This window comes from Phodopus roborovskii, unplaced genomic scaffold (genome assembly GCF_943737965.1).
Source record: "Phodopus roborovskii unplaced genomic scaffold, PHOROB, whole genome shotgun sequence".
In the NCBI taxonomy this organism is placed as follows: Eukaryota; Metazoa; Chordata; class Mammalia; order Rodentia; family Cricetidae; genus Phodopus; species Phodopus roborovskii.
In genome coordinates this window covers 3,659,153-3,685,215 of record NW_026126443.1, presented here as the reverse complement: position 1 = coordinate 3,685,215, position 26,063 = coordinate 3,659,153, and the positions used below count along the sequence as shown (strand labels likewise).

General features: G+C 37.7%; 1 pseudogene; it reads right to left on the bottom strand.

The window, feature by feature from the left end:
* Nucleotides 1-6,961: 6,961 nt before the first annotated feature.
* On the bottom strand, nt 6,962-8,329 carry LOC127224692 (alpha-enolase-like; annotated as a pseudogene).
* Between the last annotated feature and the right edge of the window lie 17,734 nt (nt 8,330-26,063).

Below are 26,063 nucleotides of genomic sequence, written 5' to 3'. Positions count from 1 at the left end.
TGAGGGGCATCTAGGTTGCTTCCAGGTTCTTGCTATTACAAATAATGCTGCTATGAACATAGTTTAACAGATGTCTTTGTTGCATGGATGTGGATCATTTTCGTATAGGCCTAAGAGGGGGGATTACCGGGTCCTGGGGTAAACTAATTCCCATTTTCCTGAGGAACTGCCATACTGATCTTCAAAATGGCTATAAGAGTATGCACTCCCACCAGCAGTGGAGGAGTGTTCCCCTTTCTCCACATCCTCTCCAACATGAGTTGTCATTGGTGTTTCTAATTTTAGCCATTCTGGCAAGAGTAAGATGACATCTCAAAGTTGTTTTGATTTGCATTTCCCTGATAGCTAAGGATGTGGAGCACTTTCTTACATGTCTTTCAGCCTTTTTTATTTCCTCTATTGAGAATTCTTTCTTCATTTCTGTACCCCATTTTTAATAGGGTTATTTGGTGTTTTGTTGACTAGTTTCTTGAGTTCTTTGCATATTTTGAAATCAGCCCTTTTTCAGATATAGGATTGGTGAAAATCTTTTCCCAGTCTTTGGGCTACCTTTTGGTCTTGTCCACTGTGTCCTTTGCCTTACAGAAGCTTCTAATTTTGAAGAGATCCCATTTATTAATTGTTCCTCTCAGTGTCTGTGCCCCTGGAGTTATGTTCAGGAAGCAGTCTCCTATACCACTTTGTTCAAGGGTACCTCCTACTTTCTCTTCTAAGAGGTTCAATGTGGCTGGATTGATGTTGAGGTATTTGACCCATTTGTACTTGAGTTTTGTGCATGGTGACAGACATGGGTCTAGCTGCAGTCATCTACAAACCCATATCAAATTGTGATAGCACCATTTGTTGAAGATGCTGTCTTTACCCCACTGTATAATTTTAGCTGTTTTGTCGAAAATCAGGTGTTCATAGGTGTGTGGGTTAATATCAGGATTTTCAATTTGATTCCATTGGTCTACCTGTCTATTGTTATGCCAATACCAGGCTGTTTTCAGAACTATAGCTCTGTAGTAGAGCTTAAATTCAGGAATGGTGATGCCTCCTGAAGTTCTTTTATTGTATAGGGTTGTTTTGGCTATCTTGGGTCTTTTGTTTTTCCATAGAAAGTTGATTATTATCCTTTCAATTTCGGTGAGGAATTGTGGTGGGATTTTAATGGGGATTGCATTGAATCTGTAGATTGCTTTTGGTAAGATTGCCATTTTTACTTTGTTTATCCTACCTATCCAAGGGCATGGGAGATCTTTCCATTTTCTGGTATTTTCTTTAATTTCTTTCTTTAGAGCCACAAAGTTCTTATTATATAGGCCTTTTACTTGTTTGGTAAGCGTTACACCAAGATACTTTATGTTGCTTGTGGCTATTGTAAAGGGTGATATTTCTCTGATTTCTTTCTCTGTCTCTTTGTCATCTGAAAAAATAGGGCTACTGATTTTTTTGAGTTTATCTTGTATCCTGCTAGTTTGCTGAAGGTGTTTATCAGGAGTTCCCTGGTAGAGTTTATTTGGTCGCTAATGTAAACTATCATATCATCTGCAAATAGAGACAGTTTGACTTCTTCCTTTCCAATTTGGATCCCCTTGATTTCCTTTTGTTGTCTTATAGCATTAGCTACAACTTCTAGTACGATATTGAAGAGATATGGAGAGAGAGGGCAGCTTTGTCTTCTTCCTGATTTTAGAGGAATTGGCTTAAGTTTCTCTCCATTCAGTTTGATGTTGGCAGTTGGTTTGCTGTATATTGCTCTTATTATGTTTAGGTATGTTCCTCTTATCCCTGACCTCTCCAAGACCTTTATCATTAAAGGGTGTTGAATTTTGTTGAAGGCTTTTTATGCAACTAGGGAGAAAATGATATGGTTTTTCTTTTTCTGTTTGTTTATATGGTGGATCACGTTGATAGGTTTTCATATGTTAAACCATCCCTGCATTCCAGGGATGAAGCCTACTTGGTCATGGTGGATGATTTCTCTGATGTATTCTTGAATTCGGTTTGGCAGTATTTTATTGAGAATTTTGCATCCATGTTCATCATGGATATTGGTCTGTAGTTTTCTTTCTTAGTTGTGTCTTTGTGAGGCTTGGGTACCAAGGTTATTGTGGCCTCATAAATACAGTTTGGCAATGTACCTTCTGTTTCTATCTTGTGGAATAGTTTGAGGAGTAGTGGTATTAGTTCTTCCTTGAATGTCGTAGAATTCTGCGCTGAATCCATCTGGCCCTGGACTTTTTTTTTGGTTGGAAGGCTTTGGATGACTGCTTCTATTTCATTGTGGTTTATAGGTCTATTAAGTTGTTTGGCTGTTCTTGATTTAATTTTGGTAAGTGATAGTTATCCAGAAATTTGTCCATTTCCTTTGAATTTTCAATTTTTTGTGGAACACAAATTTTCAAAGTATGACCTGAAAATTGTCTGGATTTCCTCTGTGTCCGTTGTTATATTCCCCTTTTCGTTTCTGATTTTGTTAATTTGCATGTTCCTCTCTGCTTTTTGTTAATTTAGATAAAGGTTTGTCTATCTTGTTGATTTTCTTAAAAAAAAACCCAACTCTTCTTGCATTGAATTTTTGTATTGTTTTCCTGGTTTCTATTTTGTTGATTTCAGCCCTCAAGTTGATTATTTCCTGGCATCTACTCCTATGGGGTGAGTTCCTTCTCTCTGTTCTAAGGCTTTCAGTTGCCTGTTAATTCTCTTATGTGACTATCCTCTGTTTTCTTCATATGGGCACTTATTGCAATGAACTTCCCTCGTAGCACTGCTTTCAAGGTGTCCCATAAGTTCAGGTATGTTGTGTCCTCATTCTCGTTGAATATTAGAAAGTACTTAATTTCTTTCTTTATTTCTTCTTTCACCCATGTGTGGTGCAATTGCACATTGTTTCAGTTTCCATGAGTTTGCAGTTTTTCTGCTATTTATGTTGTTGTTGAATTCCAATTTTAAAGCATGGTGGTCTGATAATACACAGGGGACTATTCCTATTCTCTTGTATCTGTTGAGGTTTGTTATGTCACCTAGTATGTGGTCGATTTTAGAGAAAGTTCCATGAGGAGCAGAGAAGAAGGTATGTATATTCTTTTGTCTTTGGATGGAATGTTCTATAGATGTCTGTTAACCCAGTTGAGACATAACTTCTGTTAATTCTTTTGTTTCTTTGTTGAGTTTCTGATTTGTGGTCCTGTCTAGTGTTGAGAGTGGTGTATTGAAGTCTCCCACTATAAGTGTGTGAGGATTTATATAAGCTTTGAGTTTTAGTAGTATTTCTTTTACGAATGTGGGTGACTTTGTATTAGGGGCACAGATGTTCAGAAGTGAGACTTTGTGTTGATGGATTTCTCCTGCGATGAATATGAAATGACTGTCTTCATCTCTTTTGACTAATTTTGGTTTGAAGTCTAACTTGTTAGATATTAGGATAGCTATGCCTGCTTGCTTATTTCCATTTGATTGGAAAATATTTTCCCAACCTTTTACCCTGAGGTAATGTCTATCTTTGAAGCTTAGATGTGTTTCTTGTATGCAGCAGAAGGATGGGTTCTGTCTTCGTATCCATTCTGTTAGCCTGTGTCTTTTTATAGGTGAGTTAAGACCATAAATGTTGAGGGTGAGTAAGGACCATTGATTGTTGATTCTTGTTTGATTTAGGTTTGTTGTTGGCATTGGTATTGTGAATATATTATTTCTGCTTTACCCTTGGTTTCTGGTGTAGTTGAATTATCTGTTGTCTACATTTTTGTGGGCATAGTTACCTTCCTTTGGTTGGAGTTTTCCTTCCAACATTTTCTGTAGGGCCGGATTTGTAGATTAATATTGGGAAAATCATTTTGCCATTAAATATCTTGCTTTATCCATCTATAGTGATTGAGAGTTTTGCTGGATATAGCAGTCTAGGCTGGCATCCGTGTTCTCTTAATACTTTTAGAACATCTATCCAGGACCTTCTGGCCTTGAGGGTTTCCATGGAGAAGTCAGGTGTAATTTTGATAGGTCTACCTTTATATGTTACCTGTCCTTTTTCCTTCGCTCCTCTTAATATTCTTTCTTTATTCTGTATGCTATGTGTTTTGATTATTATATGTCGAGGAGTCTTTTTTCTTTGGTCCAGCCTATTTGATGTTCGGTATGCTTCTTGTACTTTCATGGACATGTCCTTCTTCAGATTGGGAAAGTTTTCTTCAATGATTTTGTTGAATATGTTTTCCGCACCTTTGAGCTGGGCTTCCTCACCTTCGTCTATGCCTATTATTCTTAGGTTTGGCCTTTTCATGGTGTCCCACATTTTATGGATGTTTTGTGTTAAGGATTTGTTGGATTTATGATTTTCTTTTTTCGATGAAACTATTTCCTCTAGTTTATCTTCTGCACCTGAAATTCTCTCTTCTATCTCTTGAATTTTCTTTGTTATGCTTGTGTTGCCGATTTTTTGTCCAGATTTTCTATTTTCAGCATTCCTTTGGTTTGTGTTGCCTTTATTTTCCCTATTTCAGTTTTCAAGTCTTGAACTGTTTCCTTCACATGCTTAATTGTTTTTTCTTGGCTTTCTGTACTTTCCTTAAGGAATTTGTTCATTTCTTCCACTATTCTGTTTGTTTTTTCCTCCATTTCTTTAATGGATTTTCTCATATCTTCTTTGAGGGCCTCTATCATTTTTGTGATTGAAATTTTTAAGTCATTCCCTTCTGCTTCCTCTGCTTTGTTGTTGTGTTCCATTCTAGTTGGTGTAGATTCCCTAGATTCTGGTGGTGTCATGCTTGTCTTTCTGTTGTTAGGTGTTTTCTTGTATTGCCTTCTTCCCATAGCTTCTTCCAGTAGGTGTTGGTGGGGTCTCCCCCTATCTCTATGGTACTTCCCCGATGGGCTTATGTGGGTCAGAGATTCAATATCTGTAGCTCTGTGTGGTCCAAGCTCTCTAGGAGTTCTCTCCGCAGACAGGGACCCAGGGATGGGGTCAAGGATGAGGATCCAGTAGAAGATGCCAGCAGAAACTCACAGTGGCCCCACAGAGATAGGCAGATCTCTGGGAAGGGCCTGGGGCTCCAGCAGAGGACTGGAGGTGTGGTCAGAGACCAAGCAGGTGGAAATTATGGATGGTCCCGCGTGGATAGGCAGGTCTGCTTTGTTCAGAGTTGCTCAGAGAAGTCTCCGAAGTAGGGTGGACTGTTGGCTTCACCCTCTGTCCCAGTGCTCAACCAGAGCAGCAGGACCTTGGGTAGGGTAGGGCACAGGGTAGGGGGGGCAGGCTTGTGGTGGGGATGGGTGGGAGTGTATCAGAGCTCCAAGGGTGCTCTCGATGGGGCCAGGAGACAGGAGCAGCAGGATCAAGGGCCAAGCCAGGGAGTTTTTTGGGGGGTGTTGTAGGGGACAGGCAGCCCAGATTGGGCCCAAACTCACCTCTGGCCAATAGCTTTGGCCAATAGCTAGTGGAAGAGGACAAAGGCTGAGCTGAAACTTGGGAAGGTTTTGCAGGATAGCTGGATCTCACTGGAAACTGGAACTCTGCAGCTGAGGCCTCTTTCTTTAGCAGAGGCCTGGACTTGGGGGTCAAGCATCTTGCCTGCAGGTACTCAGAGTGGACCTGCAGAGATAGGCGGATCTCTGGGATGGGCCCAAGACTCCAGCAGAGGACTGGAGGTGGGGTCAGAGACCAAGCAGGTGGAAATTACGGGTGGTCCGGCGTGGATAGGCAGGTCTCATTTGTTCAGAGTTGCTCCGAGAAGTCTCCGAAGTAGGGTGGACTGTTGGCTCCATCCTCTGTCCCTGTGCACAACCAGAGCAGAAGGACCATGGGTAGGGTAGGGCACAGGGTAGGGGGGCAGGCTGGCGATGGGGATGGGTGGGGGTGTATCAGAGATCCAAGGGTGCTCTTGATGGGGACAGGAGATATGAGCACCAGGATCATGGGCAAACCCCGGGATTTTTTGAGATGTCCTTTTCCTATTACAGGAAAAGCAAGTTCTTTCCAAAATGAATGTGGAAACTAATGTAAGAGAATGTTTGCAGTGGCTTTAGATTATGACAAATAAAGGCAAGGAACACCACAAACAGACTGACATGCCAATGAGAGACACTGTCTGATCCCAGATGGAGACAAGTGGGTTGTCCTCATTGGCCCTAGAGTTAAGAAACATGGCCTTTTAGGACTTATATGGAAATGCTTTCTCATCCAGGAATGTCTAAAGTTCAAGTATTATTTTACTTCAAAAATAATGTATAGAAATATGGGCAATAATTTAGATCTAGTTTCCAATGTGTGTGTGTGTGTGTGTGTGTGTGTGTGTGTGTGTGTGTGTGTGTGTACTGATAACCTCAGTGTTAAAGAAGAGCAGCAAGCTGACTGAAAGACCACTTTTCCTATACTAAAAGACTATAGTCACTTCCTAAACATCATGGTAGCCTAATAAGATCGAACAGAAATCATGTAGGTCTTATTTCTCAGGCTTCATATTCTCTGGAAAAATAGAGAGCAATGAACATTAGACAGGATCTGAACAGAGGCTAAGGTGTCTTCTCCTCACAGCAGCATATTAATAGAGACAAAGGTTAGGAAATAGTTCTAATTGTTTCATTACCATCCATGAGATGTGAATGTCATGGTGTCAGAGTTGAATTCCCCTAATTATTCTGTTCCTATTTTAAATACAATTTTGTTCCATCCATAGAGGCAGCCGTATTAGACAAGGAAGAAAGCTCTCACATCAGTTTCTCATTTTTTTTTCTTATGAGGAGGCTTTTATTTTGTATGTAGAGCTGCTTGGGTGGGGTCTTGCCTGTAGCCACCCTAGAGATTACACGGTGCTCCACACACTAGCTTGGATGTAAGGTGACAGAAACAACGACTTAGCCAATCACGTAATTACAAAGCTGGGGTTTCCAGCAGGGCTCCAGGTGGTCAGGTGTGGCTTCAAGGATGTCTAAGGAAGCGGTGGCATGGGAGGGACAAGCATTGTGCCGGCCTTGGGCTGCCATGATGACATCAGGGACAGGGTCTAGGCAGCAGGTGTTTCCAGGGATCTCCACCCACATTTACTTGGCCAGGGGGTTCCTGAAGCATCTGCCAGCAAACTTGGCCTTGTTGCCCAGCTCTTCCTCGATTCTAAGGATCTGATTGTACTTGGCCAGACGCTCAGATCGGCAAGGGGCACCAGTCTTGATCTGCCCAGTGCAGAGCCCCACCACCAGGTCTGCGATGAAAGTATCCTCTGTCTCGCCAGAGCGATGGGACACCATGACGCCCCAGCCATTGGACTGGGCCAGCTTACACGCCTGCAGAGACTCGGTCACAGAGCCAATCTGGTTGACTTTGAACAGGAGACAGTTGCAGGACTTCTCGCTGACAGCCTTAGCAATCCTCTTGGGGTTGGTGACTGTGAGATCGTCCCCGACCACCTGGATGCCTGCACTGGCGGTGAACTTCTGCCAGGCTTCGCAGTCATCCTGGTCAAAGGGGTCCTCGATGGACACCACTGGATAATCCCGGATGAAGGACTTATACAGGTCAACCAGCTGGTCAGGTGTGATGTACCTGCTGGCGTAATCAGGAGACTTGAAGTCCAGGTCATACTTGCCAGACCTGAAGAACTCAGAGGCAGCCACGTCCATGCCGATGACGACCTGGTCTGTGTAGCCAGCCTTCCCAATAGCTACAGAGCTTTTTTGTTCTCTAGGATGTTGGGCGCAAACCCGCCCTCGTCACCCACATTGGTGGCATCCTTCCTGTATTTCTCCTTGATGACATTCTTCAGGTTGTGGTAGACCTCTGCCCCAATGCACATGGCTTCCCGGAAGCTGGATACCCCCACGGGAAGGATCATGAACTCTTGCATGGCCAGCTTGTTGCCGGCGTGAGAACCACCATTGATCACATTGAAAGCTGGGACAGGCAGGATGACTTCAGGATTGCCAGCCAAGTCAGCGATGTGACGGTAAAGGGGTACCCCCTTTTCTGCGGCACCAGCTTTTCAGACAGCCAGGGACACTCCCAGGATGGCATTTGCATCAAACTTGGATTTATTTTCGGTGCCTTCCACTCAATCATCAGCTTGTCGATCTTCTCCTGCTCCACAACGTTCAGCTTCTTGCTAACCAGAGCAGGTGCGATAGTTTTACTGATGTGCTCAACAGCCTTTGAGACACCCTTCCCCATGTAGCGAGTCTTGTCATTGTCACGGAGTTCCAGGGCCTCGTAGATGCCAGTGGAGGCACCGCTGGGCACAGCAGCTCGGAAGAGACCTTTTGAAGTGTAGAGATAACTTCAACAGTGGGGTTCCCACGGGAGTCGAAAATCTCTCGGGCATGGATCTTGAGAATAGACATTGTGAGTTTCTGGCAGTCGGGTGGCCGCATAGGAAAAGAACAGAGGTTTCTGCAAACACCCCGGAGAACGTTTAGGAGCGAGGAGCGCGCGACCCTGTTCCCGAGCTCCAGTTTCTCATTTTATACAATGGAGGGTGTCTATTAATCTGGATCAAGGATTTAGGGACTTGTATTCCACTTAAACCCACAAATGAGAGTTTTCTGCATTTATTGTCCTTAGCACAAATTTGGTACTTATTCTGTATAATACAGAGTAGATTTACTAGCAGACAAAGCTGCTGAAGGAAAGAAAAATAAGTTTTGGGTTCTGTGTAAGTGTAAAAGGATGGTCTTCATAAATTCTAGCCAAAAAAAAAAAAAAAAAACAGAAAAGAACAAAATCTTTTAAACTTGTCGCAGCCTGGAAGATGACACTGTCAATCAAGGAAAAAAATCAGACTTTATTCTACATTTACTTTATTACTCTTTTATTCTTAATATTCAATTCCTTGATCAGCTATTGTGTTATTATCCAGGAGGCAGAAGAGAGACACTGCAGATCATTGTAACTGAAAAATTGAATATATGTCCCTCTTGAATACAAATGAACTTGAACATATATAGTTGTTAAAATTGTTATTTTTGAATTCCATGATCAGTTAACCAAGAATCCATCAACTGTATCTGAAAATTATGTATTATAAACCAAAACATAATATGCTCTTTATAGAATCCTTAAAACTGCCATATACACATTACTATTACTATATAGACATTACTATATATTTCTGCATAGTTCACAAGATAAATGATCCTGTAGGGTTTGACTTTTCTCTTAAGATACTAAAACCACCAGTGAATGAATAGAGGCTAACATGTCAGAGCTAGTTAGAGGAATCTAGGTGCTCGAAAAGATACAATCATACAAGCAGGAGTTTTCGGATTCCTACCGCATTATAGTCCATACCTGTGGCAAAAGCCTTTCACCCCAACTCTGTGAAAGCCAGGTAAGCTACCACCCACCTCCCTTCTGAGCTAAGCCCATCTTGCTTAACCCCAATTTCCCAACCTCTTCTTGTGACCATATTCCAGCCCACACCTATAGTGGAAGCCTCCTACATCACCATTGTCCAGACCAGCATCCTAAACCCCAGGTAAGACTGACTCTCATCCCTACCCAGGCCTGCCAAATATACCCCAACCATCCTCCTCACCTTGTCACACCTCTCCTGGTCTACACTTCTGGCAGTAGCCATCACTTTTACTAGATATCAGGATAGCATCCTAAACCCAGGTATGACTGCTTCCCACCCTGACACTGCTAGCCCAGCTTAAATACAACTGCTGCTCCCCTTCCAGCCACAACTCTGGTAAAAAGCCTTTCACCAGAGGCTAGGGCAGCACCATAAATCCCAGCGACCAGGTCAACTCCTGAAAGGCTGGCAGAAGCCTCCTACCTCACCAGAACTCAGGCCAGAATCCTGAGCCCTAGAGGAACACAGATCAGATCAGAGAGCATGCAGCAATCCCCATCTGGACCAGAGGCCATCCAGGCCATCAGAAGTCCAGTCCCCAATGAGGGTGGAGACCTGCTCCTCAATTACAGGCCATGGCAGCCAGAAGACAAAGGAATAAACATAAACCAAGGAAATAAATACCTGTCCAAGACAGAGAACTCCAAAAACTGGCACCTAAAAGTATAATCTCCTCAAATACAGATGCCTAAATGTAAGTGTAAGAACACAGTCAGCAGCAGTCAGGGCAATATGTCACCACCAGAGCCCAACCATCCCACTAGAGCAAGCCCTGAATAGTCCCACACAGCTGAAGCACAAGAAAATAGCCTGAAAACCAACTTTATGATAATGATCTAGAAGTCCTAAAAGAGGAAATGAATAAAGCCCTTACAAAAATCAAGAGAAAGACCAGTGCTGTAAGGTCAGCCTTCAGCAGCTCAGGAACTGAAAGGGAGGTTGTAGAGTTAGCAAACTAATGACTCACATGATTGACTTTTAAATCTGAGGGTATAAACTTGATTCTCTGGGGCTGGTGAAAAGGGGAAACACACACACATATGCACAAACATAAATGACAGAGGGGGGGGGAGTCAACGTGTCAAGGTCTCTTACTTATTTCTTCCATTACCCTTTTCCTGATCTTTCCCTGTACACCTTTTCTTCTACATCTTTCCTGGTGTCTTCCTTCTGACTTTTCCTTCTGATTTTCTTCATTTTTTCTCTCATAGCTTATATACCACAGCAAACTCTTTCAAGCAGTCTAAAAAGTACAGTGTGACTATATTCTATTTTTCAAGAGAATAGTTACAATGAATATAACTAAAAAAGAAAGCATGTTTCCTATTTCCCTTACATGATTAAATTTTTACATATTACACATGACAAATAAATTATTCCAAAAACTTATATGCATTCATGATTAGCAACTTTTTATAGATTAGCAAAGTGTAAATAAGCATAATATTTTTTTCATCCACTTCTTTTACTGTCAGTCTGTATTTTGAAATTTCAATAAAAGGATCAATTATTTTATTATTTATCTCAAAAGGTAATCTTATAAAAAATCTTAAAAATATCTCAAATCTAAAATTTTACAATGCCAAACAGAGGAGGACAGGAGAGTGTGGGAACTGAGATTGACATGTAAAACACGCTTGTTTAAAATGTAAATTTAAATATATATATATATATATATATATATATATATATATATATTGAAAGAGAGAGAGAGAGAGAGAGAGAGAGAGAGAGAGAGAGAGAGAAATGTCCCCTTGTATTACTTTCTGTTTGGTGTAGTGTAGATGTAACATTTGTTGGTACACATCAGTAACTTTGATATCTGGATTACACTCTTGGATTTCTCTTCTTTTCTTCAATGGTGGCTTCATTTTCTGATCCATAGAACAAAATAATTTGAGCAAGGGAATTCAAGCTATGATGAATAAGGTTATTTTCATAGAGTTATCTCTTTTTAAGCCAAGCCCTTGCCATCTGTTCTCTTCTTTATGTGTTTGGGATGTACATAATTAACTGAGCAATCATGTCATAAAGGAAGGAGATGACTCATTTCAGTGCATCTTGATGGCTTTTGTACAGTACAGCTGTTATGAACAATTTCCTTCCAAACACTTGTTCCAGGTAAGAGTCAAAAGAGATCTATTTTCTCCTTTGATTGACTCTTCCTAAAATACACATAAAATAGAAGTAAATTTGAGAGTTTCATATTCACTGAAAGCACACAGCAAGTAACAGACCAGAATAAGGTCTCACATTGCTTATTGTAGTCTTTGAGAAAGCAAAATAATAGTCTGTATTTTCTCTCCAATGTTATCTGTCTGCTGCAACTCAATAAATCCTACCAAACTAATTCTTCAACTTGATGGACTGCTCCTTTCTAGTACTAACAACAATCTGTTTGTTCTACATGAAACACCTTCAAAGGGTTGAAATTATGTCTTTGTATACCATATCATTCCAAGCAAGCTATACTCTCCTCATATTTCCTAGAGTACAATATTTATATCTTTACATTGAATTGTATCAGAAGTATAAATTCTGTGAAACATTACATGCTATTTTCCTATACAACATAGATAGGTCTGGGGAGAATGTAACTAACCATGGATGGCCAAAGAGGTCCATAATGAATTGAATTAATAAATTGTGTCATCACCACTAATCATGAACAAAAGTGGGTATGCCTACAATTATTTATTAAATAATTAACATCTGAGGATGTGCCCATGAAGGTATGTTACCTTATAAAAGAGCAGCTTGTGACAAGGTAAAACTGATGTTACTTTTCAAATGTCACTTTTATATTCACTATAAAAACAGAAATATATGTGGCCTTTCATTTTTATATATACAATGTTTTAATTTAAATTTGAAACAAGCTTGTTTTACATGCGAATCCCAGTTCCTGCACCCTCCTGTTCTCCATTGTTCCCTTCCACAACCCCCCCCCCATCCCATGGCCTTTCTGCTGTCCAGGAAGGGTAAGGTCTTCCATGGGGAGTATTCAATGTCTGTCATATTATTTGGAGCAGGTTCCAGGCCCTCCCTCATGTATCTAGGCTGAGAGAGTATCCCTCTATGTGGAATGGGCTCCAAAGTCCATTCATATACTAGGGATAAATACTGATCCACTGCTCCAGGTCCCAGAGACAGCCCAGTCTTTCCAACTAACACCACATTCAGGGAATCCTGGTCCTATGCTGGTTTCCCAGCTACTAGACTGGAGTCCATGCACTCTCCCTTATTCAGGTCAGCAGTTTCTGTGGGTTTCTCCAGTCTAGTCTTAACCCCTTTTCTCATCACTTCTCCCTATCTGTAACTGGAAACAGGGGTTCTGCTCAGTGTTTAGCTGTGGCTGTCTACTTTTGCTTGTATTAACTACTAGATTAAGGCTCTAGGATGGCATATATGGTAGTCATCAATGTCATTATCAGGAAGGGCATTTAAGATAGTCTCTCCACTATTTCTTAGATTGTTAGTTGGGATCATTCTTTAGATCTCTGGACATTTCCTTAGTGCCAGATTTCTCTTTAAACCTATAATGGCTCACTTTATTATGGTATCTCTTTTCTTGCTCTCCTCTATTCTTTCCCTGATTCAATCTTCCTACTCCATAATGCCCACCTCTCCACTTCTTCTAACTCCCTCTCCCCTCCTCACATGCTCCCAATTTGTTTGGGAGATCTTATCCCTTTCCCCTTCTCCAGGGGACCATGTATATCTCTCCTAGGGTCTTCCTTGTTTCCTTGCTTTCCTGGTAGTGTGGATTGAAGGCTGGTAATCTTTTGCTCTATGCCTAAAACCATACATGAGTGAGTACATACTGTGTTTTTGTTTTTTGTGACTGGGTTACCTCACTCAGGATGGTTTCTTTAAGTTCCATCCATTTGCTTGCAAATTTCAAGATTCCATTATTTTTTCCTGCTGAGTAGTACTCCATTGTGTAAATGTACCAAATTTTCTCCATCCATACTTCAGTTGAGGGGCATTATGGTTGCTTCCAGGTTCTAGCTATTAAAAAAAATGCTGCTATGAACATAGTTGTACAGATGTCATTTTTGTATGAATGTGAACATTTTGGGTACATGTCTAAGGGTGGAATTACTGGCAGTTGGGGTATACTGATTCCCATTTTCCTGAGGAACTGCCATACCGATTTCCAAAGTGACTGTACGAGTTTGCAATCTACAGATTCAATGTGATCCCCATCAAAATCCCAGAATAATTTTTCACAGATTTTCAAAGAACAATGCTCACTTTTATATGGAAAAACAAACTACCCAGGATAGCCAAAGCAACCCTGTACAATAAAAGAACTTCCAGAGTCACCATCCCTGACTTCAGATTCTATTATAAAGCTATAGTCCTGAAAATAGCTTGTTATTGAGGCAAAAATAGACCAGAAGACCAATGGAATTGAATTGAAAACCCTGATAATAACCCACACACCTACAAACACCTGATTTTTCACAAAGAAGCTAAAATTACACAATGGAAAAAATAAAACATCATCATCAAATTTTGCTAGCAAAGCTGGATGCTGACATATAGAAGACTACAAATAGATCCATATCTATCACAATGCACAAAACTTCAGTCCAAATGGATGAAAGACCTCAACATAAATCCATCCACATTGAACCTAGTACAAGAGAAAGTGGGAGGTACCCTTGAACGAATTGGTACCGGAGGCTGCTTTCTGAACATAACACTAAGATTAACAATTAATCGTGGTCTTTCATATTGGTATTTTAGACAAAAATAGAATCACATGTGTGTCTATTAAAAGCTAATTAATAAAATTTTGTGGTAATAAGAATTTAAGAATATTGGAAACAGAAACTTTGATAATATTAGTACTGTGAAAAAGCACAATGATTTTTAATTAAACAAAAAAGGAGAGAAAGAAGAAATGTGTCACCCTATTTATAGCATGGTTTTCTAGAAGACCTGAGATCCATTCCCAAGACCCACATCAGGAAACTCATAATTGACACTTCAAGAGCAGGAGAACTCATTTCCTCTTCTGGCTTCCATGGGCACCTTAGCACACATAGCAGACTCAACACACATATAAAAATATATCTACAATTAATATTAACAGTAAAGCCAATGAGTAAACTATAATGTAAAATCAGTGGCTCAATGTAGATCTTGCAGGTTTAAACTCTTAGGAAAATCCAGATGATTAATTCTGTTTGAAATAGGGAGCAAATAGAAATTTAGCATTGTATAAACATTGCCTATATAACAATAGCAACAACCACCCTGAAAATAAGTAATAACTAAGAGATAACTATGACCACATTCTAGTCATTCTTATTACTTTAAAAGTTTTCCAGGAAATAAACATTAGTCTGCTATTCAGCTCTATTGTGACTTGCTGCATTATTTTACTTTATTTTCAATTTGGCTTGTTTACCACTTGGTTATATTATTTTCTTTGGAAATTACAATGGTATTCAAATTTTACTAGTAAGTAAAATAAATATTTTTAATGAAAATGAATAGATGTAGAAATAATACTATGATGAAGAGGTTTTTATTTTTATAAGTTCTAACATGAAACTAAATCATCTAGTAAACAAAAATACAGTACAAACATACCTTCACCCTTAAACTTTCTACAAATCATTGATGTTTCCTTTAAGGATCTATAAAGATGGACTATACAACCTCAAATGCTCTATCAGTGACAAATAAGAGGATGTTTTCATATAGAACCTGCTCTTAACACTGAACAGAACAGGGACTCAATATATAGAAGGAAACTAAATGGATTTTCTTCAAGAATTTATGATTTTTAAGTGGTGACAAAATCAGTAGAGAGAACTGGCAACACCGAGATGAGTCTGGTATGGTTCTTTGGCATTCCTTAACATACACACATACATACATACACACATACCAAAACATTAACTTGAGTGATTTTTCTTCTTAAATGTGCCAATGGACAAAGAAAATTGATTCAGAAATGTGTAAGAGTAACACTAAATATTTCACATTATCAGCAAATAAAAACCAGAATAAACTATATGTATTGAAAAATTCATAAACACAAATGATAGTGAAAATTTTTCTAAAAACAAATTTTTCAAATATGTTTACATAAGTAAAAGATGAGATGAAATATCTCAGAATAAGAAATTATTGAAAAAATGACTTTCTAATATGAAAAGATAAATACTTCTAGAATGACAGATACATAGATATATAGTTAAATTTATTATACATATAACTATATATAGTCAAGTGGCATGTAAATAAAACAGTGTGGCCAGATTAGAGAAAAAAATAAAAACAATCTGGTACAAGAAGTAGGTCTTATCTGTATCCATAGCACTTTTGAGGTAGAGACAGAAAGACTGCTAAAATTTCAAGGTTAGCCAAATCTAAGAGAACAACCCGCTTTCTCCCCAGTCATCTCAAAAAAGACAAGAAAGACAGTAATGGAAGGAGAGAGAAAATGCTTAAGATCATTATAAAAGAAAAAAATCATAAAATGATAAAAATAATTGAATGGGAAATAGACCAATGTTTGAAGTACAATAGTGAGAAGAAGTGTGGATGGAGATATTAAAAGAATATGTTAATGATTCATGTCCTTATGAATGTTGTAAATATATGTTTATCTTATTGCTTGGTGAATAAATGCTGATTGGCCATCAGCCATGAAGGAAGTATAGGCAGAGTTCATAGACTAGGAGAATTCTGGGAAGGGGAAAGAGAGAATGACTCACCAGAGATACCATGTAGCCTCCGAAGGAGTAACATTCCGGAGCATTATGGGTAAGCCACAGTCTCATGGCAATACATAGTTTGATAGAAATGAATTAATAACTAAAAAAGATATAGCCAATGGAAGCCTGAGCCATTGGCCAAACAGTTTATAATTAACATAAGACTTGTATTTATTTGGGACTGACAGAAACCAGAATTGGGCAGGCAGAAATTCCACCTTCAATATGTCTTCTCAATTTAATGTCTACCTAAAATCTAAAATGTCAGAAACACATTTGGAGTCGGTCAAATATTTCATTTTTAAAGAACAATCATCACTTTTATAATCATTGAAGGAAAATATAGTATCTCTCAACTCAAGAAAATAAATATAGGGAAATTTATATCTAAATTTGTCATCATGAATCAAGTATAATCATAAAGCAAATCTCTGCATCTGTAATTAAAGGCAAATTTTATACCATGATTTGAAGAAAGCTACTTTCAACTAAAAGTCCTGTAGCAAGAAAAAGCTTTCTAAAATTGGTTACATCATAAAGACTGAAAAATTAACCTGATTCTGTATTGAAAATTAAAATTGTAAATAATCACTAATGCTGAAATTATAAATCTTATTCTTACTGTGGTGGAAATCAGTCAGAAATTAATAAAATAAAGGAAACTTGAAAATCCTTTGCTAGTTTATGTATTAAAAGGTACTCATAGAAACACCAACTATATTTTAAATGATGAATAATATTAAATGATAACACTGTTTTTAAGAAGTAAATTAATTCATACTTAGACAAAATTCCAGCTTTGACAATCTTTATTTGTAAAAATAAAAATGGTCAAGATCAATTAAGCAAATGAAGTTAAAAATAATCAAAATTCACTTGGACAAAAATACTAGGAAATACTAAATAAATAAAAACTAATGGAGATAACATTGTCAGAGTACATTTTGCTATTATATGAAAAGAGCCTTATAAACATAGTACTATAAATATATGCCAACACAAAAGACATTGACTAAATAAGGAAGCTAAATTTAAAGTCTTTTTCCCTAAAAATCCACTAAAACCACGGAGTTTGATTGAGTTAAATGATAAGCAATAGAGAAACAATGTCAGAATCAAAAAAGTAGTCAGCGAGAGAGATGGCTTAGTGTGAAAGGACACATGCCATGATCTTCAAGACCAGAGATAGATCTCCAGGATAAAGCAGTAGGAGAGGAAAACTGACTTCTGTGTGTTGGCCTCAGATCTCTCCATGGAAGCCTATCACTCACATGAATCACATACAAAACAAATAAGTGAGTGAAATCTTAAAATAATAGTGCTTAGTAGTAATAAGATAGAAAAACTAAGTTTGTGCCTATAAATTTGAAAATCCCATCAGGCACTGTAATAATCCAAGTTTATAGGAATCCACTGTCCAGATTTGAAAGTTATTATCTCTTCAATCTTATATTTTCACTTTTATTTGGATTATAATATAGTAGTTTCACCAGTACAATAGTTTACAGGGCTTCTTTTTTGTATTTGTTTGTTTGTTTGTTTTTCTTTAAAATATAGAATAAGTATTCACCGTACAAAACATATTTCAAACTCTGGAATTAAATTGTTTCTTATTTGGGAGGATAATTTATATACATAGGGATTCTATTAAATAATAAAATTGTTTTAATTTGGAGCCAATTGCTGAATTACTTTATTTTTGTATCTCAAACTATTTTCATATGTTATATGTCTAATATGTCACAGAAATGTTTTCCATCCAGATTATATAGTCTCTGTATTAACAGCTTTCATCCAATCTTTTTGTACCAGTGTCAGCAAATGAAAATATTCCCTGGGGATTTTCTTTTGATTTTTGTACTTAAAAAATGTTCTGATAAAGAGAAGAAAATAAGATAGTAGTTTCTATATGACTTTTTCATAGTTTCTTGCAGATGTTTAACCCTCTCTAAAACTTTCAGATCTCCATCTTCCTCTTTGCTTATTGTAATCAATTTTAAAATCTTTCAATTTCCATGCCTAGTATACCACTTTCTACTTTCATATTGCCCATATTCTATTAACCACCCCTCCTTTTACTTTACCTTTCTTGATTACTCATGGAAGTCTGTTCTCCTTTCCCGTTACTATTACCCTGGATATCTAAATGGTTTACAGGCTTTTGGCATTTGCCCTTAGCCACCAAGCCATCCTCTCTCACTAATTATAACTTTTTGGTCCTGACATTGTTTTTGTATTCTGTATCATTTATCTCACTTAATCCAGATCATTGATTTCAGTGGATGTTTAGGGACCAAAACTTTAACTTTAGCTTCATTTAGGAAGCAAGTATACAAAAGTTCATTGGTTTAATGAACAATAATATTCCTTTTCAATATCTTTAGCTTCTACAGTTATTCCAGGTTAAATACTCAAAAACTAGAATTCATAGCTATGATCCACATATGAGACAAGCAACCTAAGCTCAAAATACAATTGTTATAATGGTCTCCTTCACATGAGACTTCAAAAGACGGTTGAATAATTGTGTATATTTTTGTCAGGTTTTTATTCAATGTTTTATATTTTACATAGGAATTACAGTTGTTTTCTGCCTTCCTCTCCTCCTCTTCCCTCCTCCAACTTTCTTTCTATCCCTCTACCAATCCATCCTTAGATAGGGTAAGTCTGTCATAACAAGGTGAGGCATGAACAAGTTCCTTCCTTCTGCATCAAGGCTGAGCAAGGCGTCCCACCATAAGGAATAGGCTCCTAAAACCACAGCTAGCTCATGTACCACAGATAGATACTTGCCCCACTGATAGGGGCTCCCAAAACAAAACACGTACCCTAACTGTTACCCACATGATGCAGAGGGCCTAGTTCAATCCCATGCAGGATTCCCAGCTGTCAGTCCAGAATTCCCTAGCTCCCACAAGCTTGAATCAGCTGTCTCTATGGGTTTCGCCTCTCATCATCTTGAAATCCTGCCTTGTTCATATAATCCATTTTCCTGCTCTTCCACTGGACTACAGGAGCTCTGCCCAGTGCTTGGCTTTGGATCTCTGCATCTGCTTCCATTAGCTAATGTATGTAGGTTCTATGATGACAATTAGCATACTCACCAATCTAATTACAGGAGAAGGCCAGTTCAAGCACCCTCTCCCCTGTTGCTTAGGAGTATTAGTTAGATTCATGTTTCTAGACTGCTGGGAATTTATTTTACAAATGTGGGTACCCTTGCTTTGGGAGCATATATGTTCATAACTGAAATATCATCTTGGTTTTTTTTTGTTTGTTTGTTTGTTTAATGGATATGAAGTGACCTCCAACATCTCTTTTGATTAATTTTGAGTTGAAGTCTATTTTGTTAGCTATTAGAATTGCTACACCAACTGTTTTTGGGGGGTCTATTTCCTTTGAAATTCTTTTTCTAACCCTTTATTCTGAGGTAATATCTATCTTTGATGCTGAGTGTGTTTCTTATAGTCAACAGAAGGATAGATCCTACTTTTGTCTCCATTCTCTCAGCCTGTGTCATTTTCTTGAGGAATTGAGTCCATTGATATTGAGGGACAATAATGAACAATGATTGTTAAATCCTGTATTATTGGTGTTCTTGGTGGTTGTGATGATGGCACTAGTTTGTATGTGTTTATATTTGTGGGAGAGAAACAGAGACACAGCAAGAGAGAGATTTTTCTGTTTTGGTTGACTTTGGTCATAAGAAATTATGACCAAATTATTTATTTCTTATGTTTTTATATGTATAGTTACCTTCCTTAAGTTGTAGTTTTCCTTGTAGTACCTTCTGTAGGACTGGAATTTTAGAAAAATACTGTTTAAAATGGACATTGTTCTGAAATATCTTTTTTTCTTCTGGCATCTTTGGTCCTCAAACATCTTTGCAGACCCCTCTGGTTTTAGAGTATCCATTGTGACTGCAGTTGTAATTCTAATAGATCTGCTTTTCTATGTTACTCGATTTTTTTCTCTTGCATATTTTAATATTCTTTTTTTCTGTATGTTTAGTGTTTTGATTATTATGTGGCAGGGGGACTTTATTTTCTTGTTTATTTTATTGGTGTTCTGTGTGCTTCTTATACCTTTATAGGAATCTTCTACATCTGTAGGAAAATATTCTTCTAAGGTTTTGTTGAACATATTTTCTTATCCTTTGGGCTGGGATTCTTCTTCTATCCCTACTCTTCTAAAGTTTTGTCTTCTCATTGTTTCTCAGATTTCCTGGATGTTTGTTGTCTGAGATGTTTTAGATTTAGCATTTTCTTTGAGCAATGTATCAATTTCTTCTTTTGTATCCTGTAAGCCTGAGATCTCTCTCTCTCTTCCATATCTGTATTCTCTCAGTGATAATTGCATTTACATTGGATGCAAAACAGACAAACAAACAGAGAAAGAAACAACTCTAAGTAGAAACACAAGAAACCATAGGTAATAGATTGCAAAGAGCCAACACATGTGCCAGGGACAAAACATGGTCCCATTGCTAGGTGCCCCACAAACAGACTAAAGTACACAATTGTCACCCACATGCATAGGGCCTATGTCAGTATCTAACTTGGGCCCGCTTTCTATGTGGATTTCCCCATCATGACCTTGACCCCTTGCTCATATACTGTCCACCTCCCTCTCTATGACTTTACCCCTGGAGTTTGGCCCACTGTTTGACTATGTACCTCTGCACCTGCTTCCTTTAGTTACTGGATGAAGGTTCTATGATGACAAATTAGGATAGTTGCCAATCTGATTACAGGAGAATGTCAGTTCAGGCATCCTCGCTACTGTTGCTAGAAGTTTTAACTGACATTTATAAAAGTGTTACAGTAATGAGCATATATAAATGTTGGGATGCATACTAATATAACATAACTTTGGTTTTTTGTTATTTGTAATCACTCTGTTTTCCAGATAAGTTAGAACAGTAACTCAGGGAGTCAGGGGTATCTGTGAAATGTGTCTCAGTATACAATAAATAATTGTGTGAATATGTCTTATTTAACACAGAAAAGGCAAGAAATATATTCAGCAAAAATTTTAAAGAGAAAAGAAAAAAGATAAATAAGAAACTCATTCTCAGACACATAGGGCAAGATACAGAACTAGGGCATTGGAAAATGATTCAAAGAATAGAACATTTACTTCATTCTATACCATGATTTCTGGAATAACTTCCAATACCAGATTCTTTTAGATTGGTACTTTGGGTCTACTCTAACTAGAAAATACCTCAGAAAAATTAGCTGTACCTGGAAAATTCCTCTCAGAGGCACTTCTTAGTGTGTGGCTAACTCAACAGAGTCACAAGAACTTGAAATAGTATATATGGTTAAATCTATATTTAATTTAATTTAGTTTATTTAATTCTAGGCAAATACCTGCTCCAGGCCACAGCTTATCCACCGATTAAAGATTAGAGAAGAGGTTTACAGATATACTCTTCAGGTCCACATTTCTGATCCTTCTGATTCTTAAGAGACTTTGTATGTATTTGTTCATTTTGATCAACTCACAATTGTGGAAGTTTGGTCCTGGTTAAGCAAAGCCAAGCAGCAGGAAGGTACAACTGAAAGAAAAGTGAAATCAATAACCCCAAAGCAATTGCTTCAAAGAATATTAACAACTTTTGTTTCTCTTCTAGGGCAAATCCTTGCAAGAATAAGACAGAAATGCCAGAATGAGTGATACTAAGAAGAAAGAGGGAGGTAGGCTAGGGAATGAGTGAGAGCCTTAGAAATACATACTTTACTCAAGGATTGATTTAACCTCCTAGGATTCAGAAAAAGTCCATGTGTAGTGAGTTTTTGCTTTTCATTTTTTGCTGTGTATTAGTAGATAAAAACACTTTTTTTTCTCTTTCCCTGCTTCATCTTCCATTTTTCATACTACATAATATTTCCTCATTGGTATAATATTGCCATTTGTTTCAGGTGCACTGATTGAATTCAGGGCTTTACAGACAGAAAGTGCTGTACCACTGAGCTATATATAACTAAAACTCCCTTTTGGAATGAAAAAAAAAGTTCAGTTTGAAATTTAAAATGTTGAGAGATGCCCTTAGCTTAAGTATAAATAATCAATATAGGAAGTATCTCTGTCTGTTCTGGGGTTTATTACTAGAATTCCATACAATGATATATTTTTTATTACAGACAAAAACAAAAAAAAAGGTAATTTGGTAATTCCAAATATGATCAATTCAAAGATATAATCAACAACTTAGGAGTTGCATTGAATGATAGGATAGTAATTGAGTATAATCAAGACCAAGTTAAGATATAGTTAAAATGTTCATTTCTAGTTCTGTGTATTTTTTTTTTGTTTGTTTGTTTTGTTTTGGTCAACTTGATGCAAGTTAAGATCATACCAAAAAAAAAAAAAAAAAAAAAAAAAAAAAAAAAAAACAAACCTCCATTAAGATGCTCCCCCCCCCCATCAAATTGATCTGTAGGCAAGCCTGTAGAGTAGCTTCTTCTTGATTAATGATTGATGTTGAAGGGAGAAAGTGTGCCATTCTTGGGCAGGTGGCCCTGGGTTGTGTAAGAAAGAAAACTGAGGACGGAGGCGATCTGGAGCAAGCCATTAGCAGCACCCCTCCAACGCCACTATTCCTTCCCTCAGTGGAGGACTGTGATGTGTAAGATGAACCAAAACTTCATGTCCCACATAGTTTTTGGTTGTGTTGTTTTATCACAAAAAAGTAAAGAAAATTGACAGGTGAAAAATGCCCTTATCACTAACCATCTACCCTCAGGAAAGAAGAGTATAGTCAAACTGATAAAAAGCAAGAATCGACTATTGCATGGGGAAAAAGTGAGAACAGAACAAGGGAAAACTTATAGTTGCCAATGAACAGTAAGTTCTCACCAGATAAAGAAGAAGACATGGTTACATTGCATTTTGGGGTTATAGTAACAACCAAGACAAATAAGACTATAGCATATTAGGTTCTGCACACTAATGGAAGAGAATAACACCAAAAGGCAAAGCACAGATTGAGAAATATTTGCAAACTGCAATATGTCACAAAAGAAACTATGATATATTTATTTAATTTAGAAACAATCTTGTTTTATATATTAATCACAGTTTCCTCTCCCTCTCATGCTCCCTGCTGACCCTCCCATCCCACCCACCCCCCCCCCATCCATTCCCCAAGATCAAAGGCTATCACATCATTCAGGGAAGGGAGTAGGCCCTCCTCTGTGTATCTGAGCTGAGAAAGTATCCATCCTTGGGGAAAGGGCTCCCAAAGTCCATTTGTATAGTAGGGATAAATACTGTTTCCACTGTCAGAAGCCCCATAGAGTGCATAAGCCTCCTAACTGGCCCCCACATTCAGAGGGCTTGTTTGGTCCAATTCTGGTTCCCCAGCTTTATGACTGAGGGAAACAGGAAGTAGGAAAATAAAACTGTTTAAGTAAATGATGTAAGTAAATGGATATCATCAGACCTTATTAAGAGAGATGTCTTGCCTTTTATCAGAACATAAAAAGTAAGAAATTATGTAAAATAAGGTAGACAAATACTAAAAAAATATAGTGTCTGTTCTCAATTCTATGTCAATTTTTTAAAAGCAGAAAAACTATATAGTAATAAAAAATATAAAGTCTGTGTGCTAACAACATTTAACAAACAGCACCCTTACAGCTGAATGTACATTAAAAGAGGAGATAATGGGGCCACATTTTGCATATGTAATAGTTATGTGTGGTGTGCTCATCATAGGAAAAGTGCTCAACAACCACAATACAAGTGATGAGTGATGGAAAATTTCTATGACTATTATCCAAGGACAGCATAAAGATGAGAATTTGACATTTAAAATTTTTAACTTTTTGTTTCAGCAAAGAAAATACACAAGAGTTCAATTTTTGATTTTTATCATTAATTAGCCTGTATTCAGTATAGCAACATTTCTACTTTGCCAGTCTTTTTGTGTAAGCATTTTTATTCAGAAGAGCTATGCTGGTGTATCTACCACTGCAAGTCTTTAGTATCCTGAAAAGTTCCTCTTGTAGTTATGGGAAATTCTTGCTGAGTTTTCTGTAACACATATTGCATGGTTTCCTTCTTGTGCATATGTAATCAGCTTTCAGCACAGCAGGTGCATTTGCATAAGGGTGAGCTTTGGTGGATTTCCTGCTGAAAGTTAGGTTCTTTATGGGTGTTTCCTGAGTTGTAGATTTTTTGTTTTTTCAGAGATCTGAATGTATAGATAGCAGGTGTGAATTTTGTAAAAACATTAAGATACAGCCACACTCATACACACAAATATTCACAAATACAAAGGTGAATACACAGATACATATTTCTTTCTTCACATTTCATGAAAGAAAATATATAGTATCATTTTTATAATCTGGTTTATCAACAGCTAAACACAATTCCAAGAGAAAATAAGATTTATTTATCAAATTTAGTTAATGAATGGGTCAAAAATTAGTAATATAGTAAATAATATTTTTCTCACAATGCTTTTTCTCAGGTAGATTTTTGCAGGTAGGATGCATTTTGAAAAGGGAAAGTATATAGTGTAAAAATAGAAATTCCACCTTAAAATTATAATGTAAGAATGGAGATAGAATTCTGTTGTGTCTTCAATGCTTTTTTTTTTTTAAGCAATAAACATAGAAAACTAAATTCAATCAAACACAGACATTAGGAGTATCAACAAGCAGGACAGTGTTAACTTCCATAATCTATATCCAAACAATGGACAACTGTTATATTTAAAATAAAACTGATTTGCTAATATTTATACTTCAAAATACAATGAAAGAGAGTTTTTGAAAGATCTTGTTTACTGAGAATAGCTTTAAACAAGATTGTTCTCTCTCCAGGAACTGCCCACATCCAGTAGCTCATCAAGGGGAGATATATTTCTTCAGATCCTTGTGTCTACCTGGACAAAAAAAAACCCTGAAATATTATTTTATTTATGTGTATGAGAGGTTATCTTGATTGGTGATAGATGTAAGAAGATCGAACCAATTATAGATATCATCATGGGCTCTCAGAAAACAAAACTCAGCATGGGTCATAAATTAAGTCAGTAAGCATACTTCCTACAGGACTTTTACTTCAGGTTCTGGCTTGGAGTTCTGTAAGGAGTAGGATTTTCCTCCCGCCGCTTTTCTGGTCCCGCCGCTGCCACGCCAGACCCAATTAACACACTGAGACTCTGTATTTGATATAATTCTCTTGGCCCGTTACTAGTTTCTTATCGGCTAGCTCTGTCTTAATTATTAACCCATTTCTGTTTATCTAGTATTTCCACGTGGTCTTCTCTTGCCAGGGAGCTGGACGGCATTCTGCTTTCTCCAGAATCTCCATCTTGACTCCTCCTTACTACTTCCTCTTTCCTCCTTGTCTTCTAGTCCCTCCTATCTTCCTTTCCTATTGGCCAACAGTGCTTTATACATTAACCAGTATGAGAAACATATTTACAGAATGACATCTCCCATCATCCCCTCTTTTCTGTCTAGATATATCACACAACAGTTATCAAATAAGAATCACAGTTAACAATATTTAGTCCATTAACATTTAGCAAGATTAAAAGAAACTATTCTATCATCTGTCCTTTATTTGTGAGTCTAAAGTCCCTTATCTAACTTATCTTTAATCCTATCTAAGGAAAACTATAACCATAATTATTTGTCTTCAACTCTTTCAAAGACCACAGAAGGATAATATATAAACTCTAGAAATGACAGAGACAACTCGCTGCCTGATTAGTCACCCGAAGTTCTTCTGTAATCTTCCATCTTCAGTCCTTAGGCCATAGTGTGTCTGGCAGACTCTTCAGCAAAGCAGGAAAATTTAAACTGTCTTCTTGTATTGGCAGTTTGTCAGTCACTTTCCTCTGTGTCCTGCAGACTGTCTGGCAGACTCTTCCATGAAGCAGGAACTCTGTAGCAATGTCCATCTTGAATCAGCAGTCACTTGTCTGTGGGTCCTGCATGTCCAGTTTATACAGCATAAAGTCAAACAGTCCAGACAA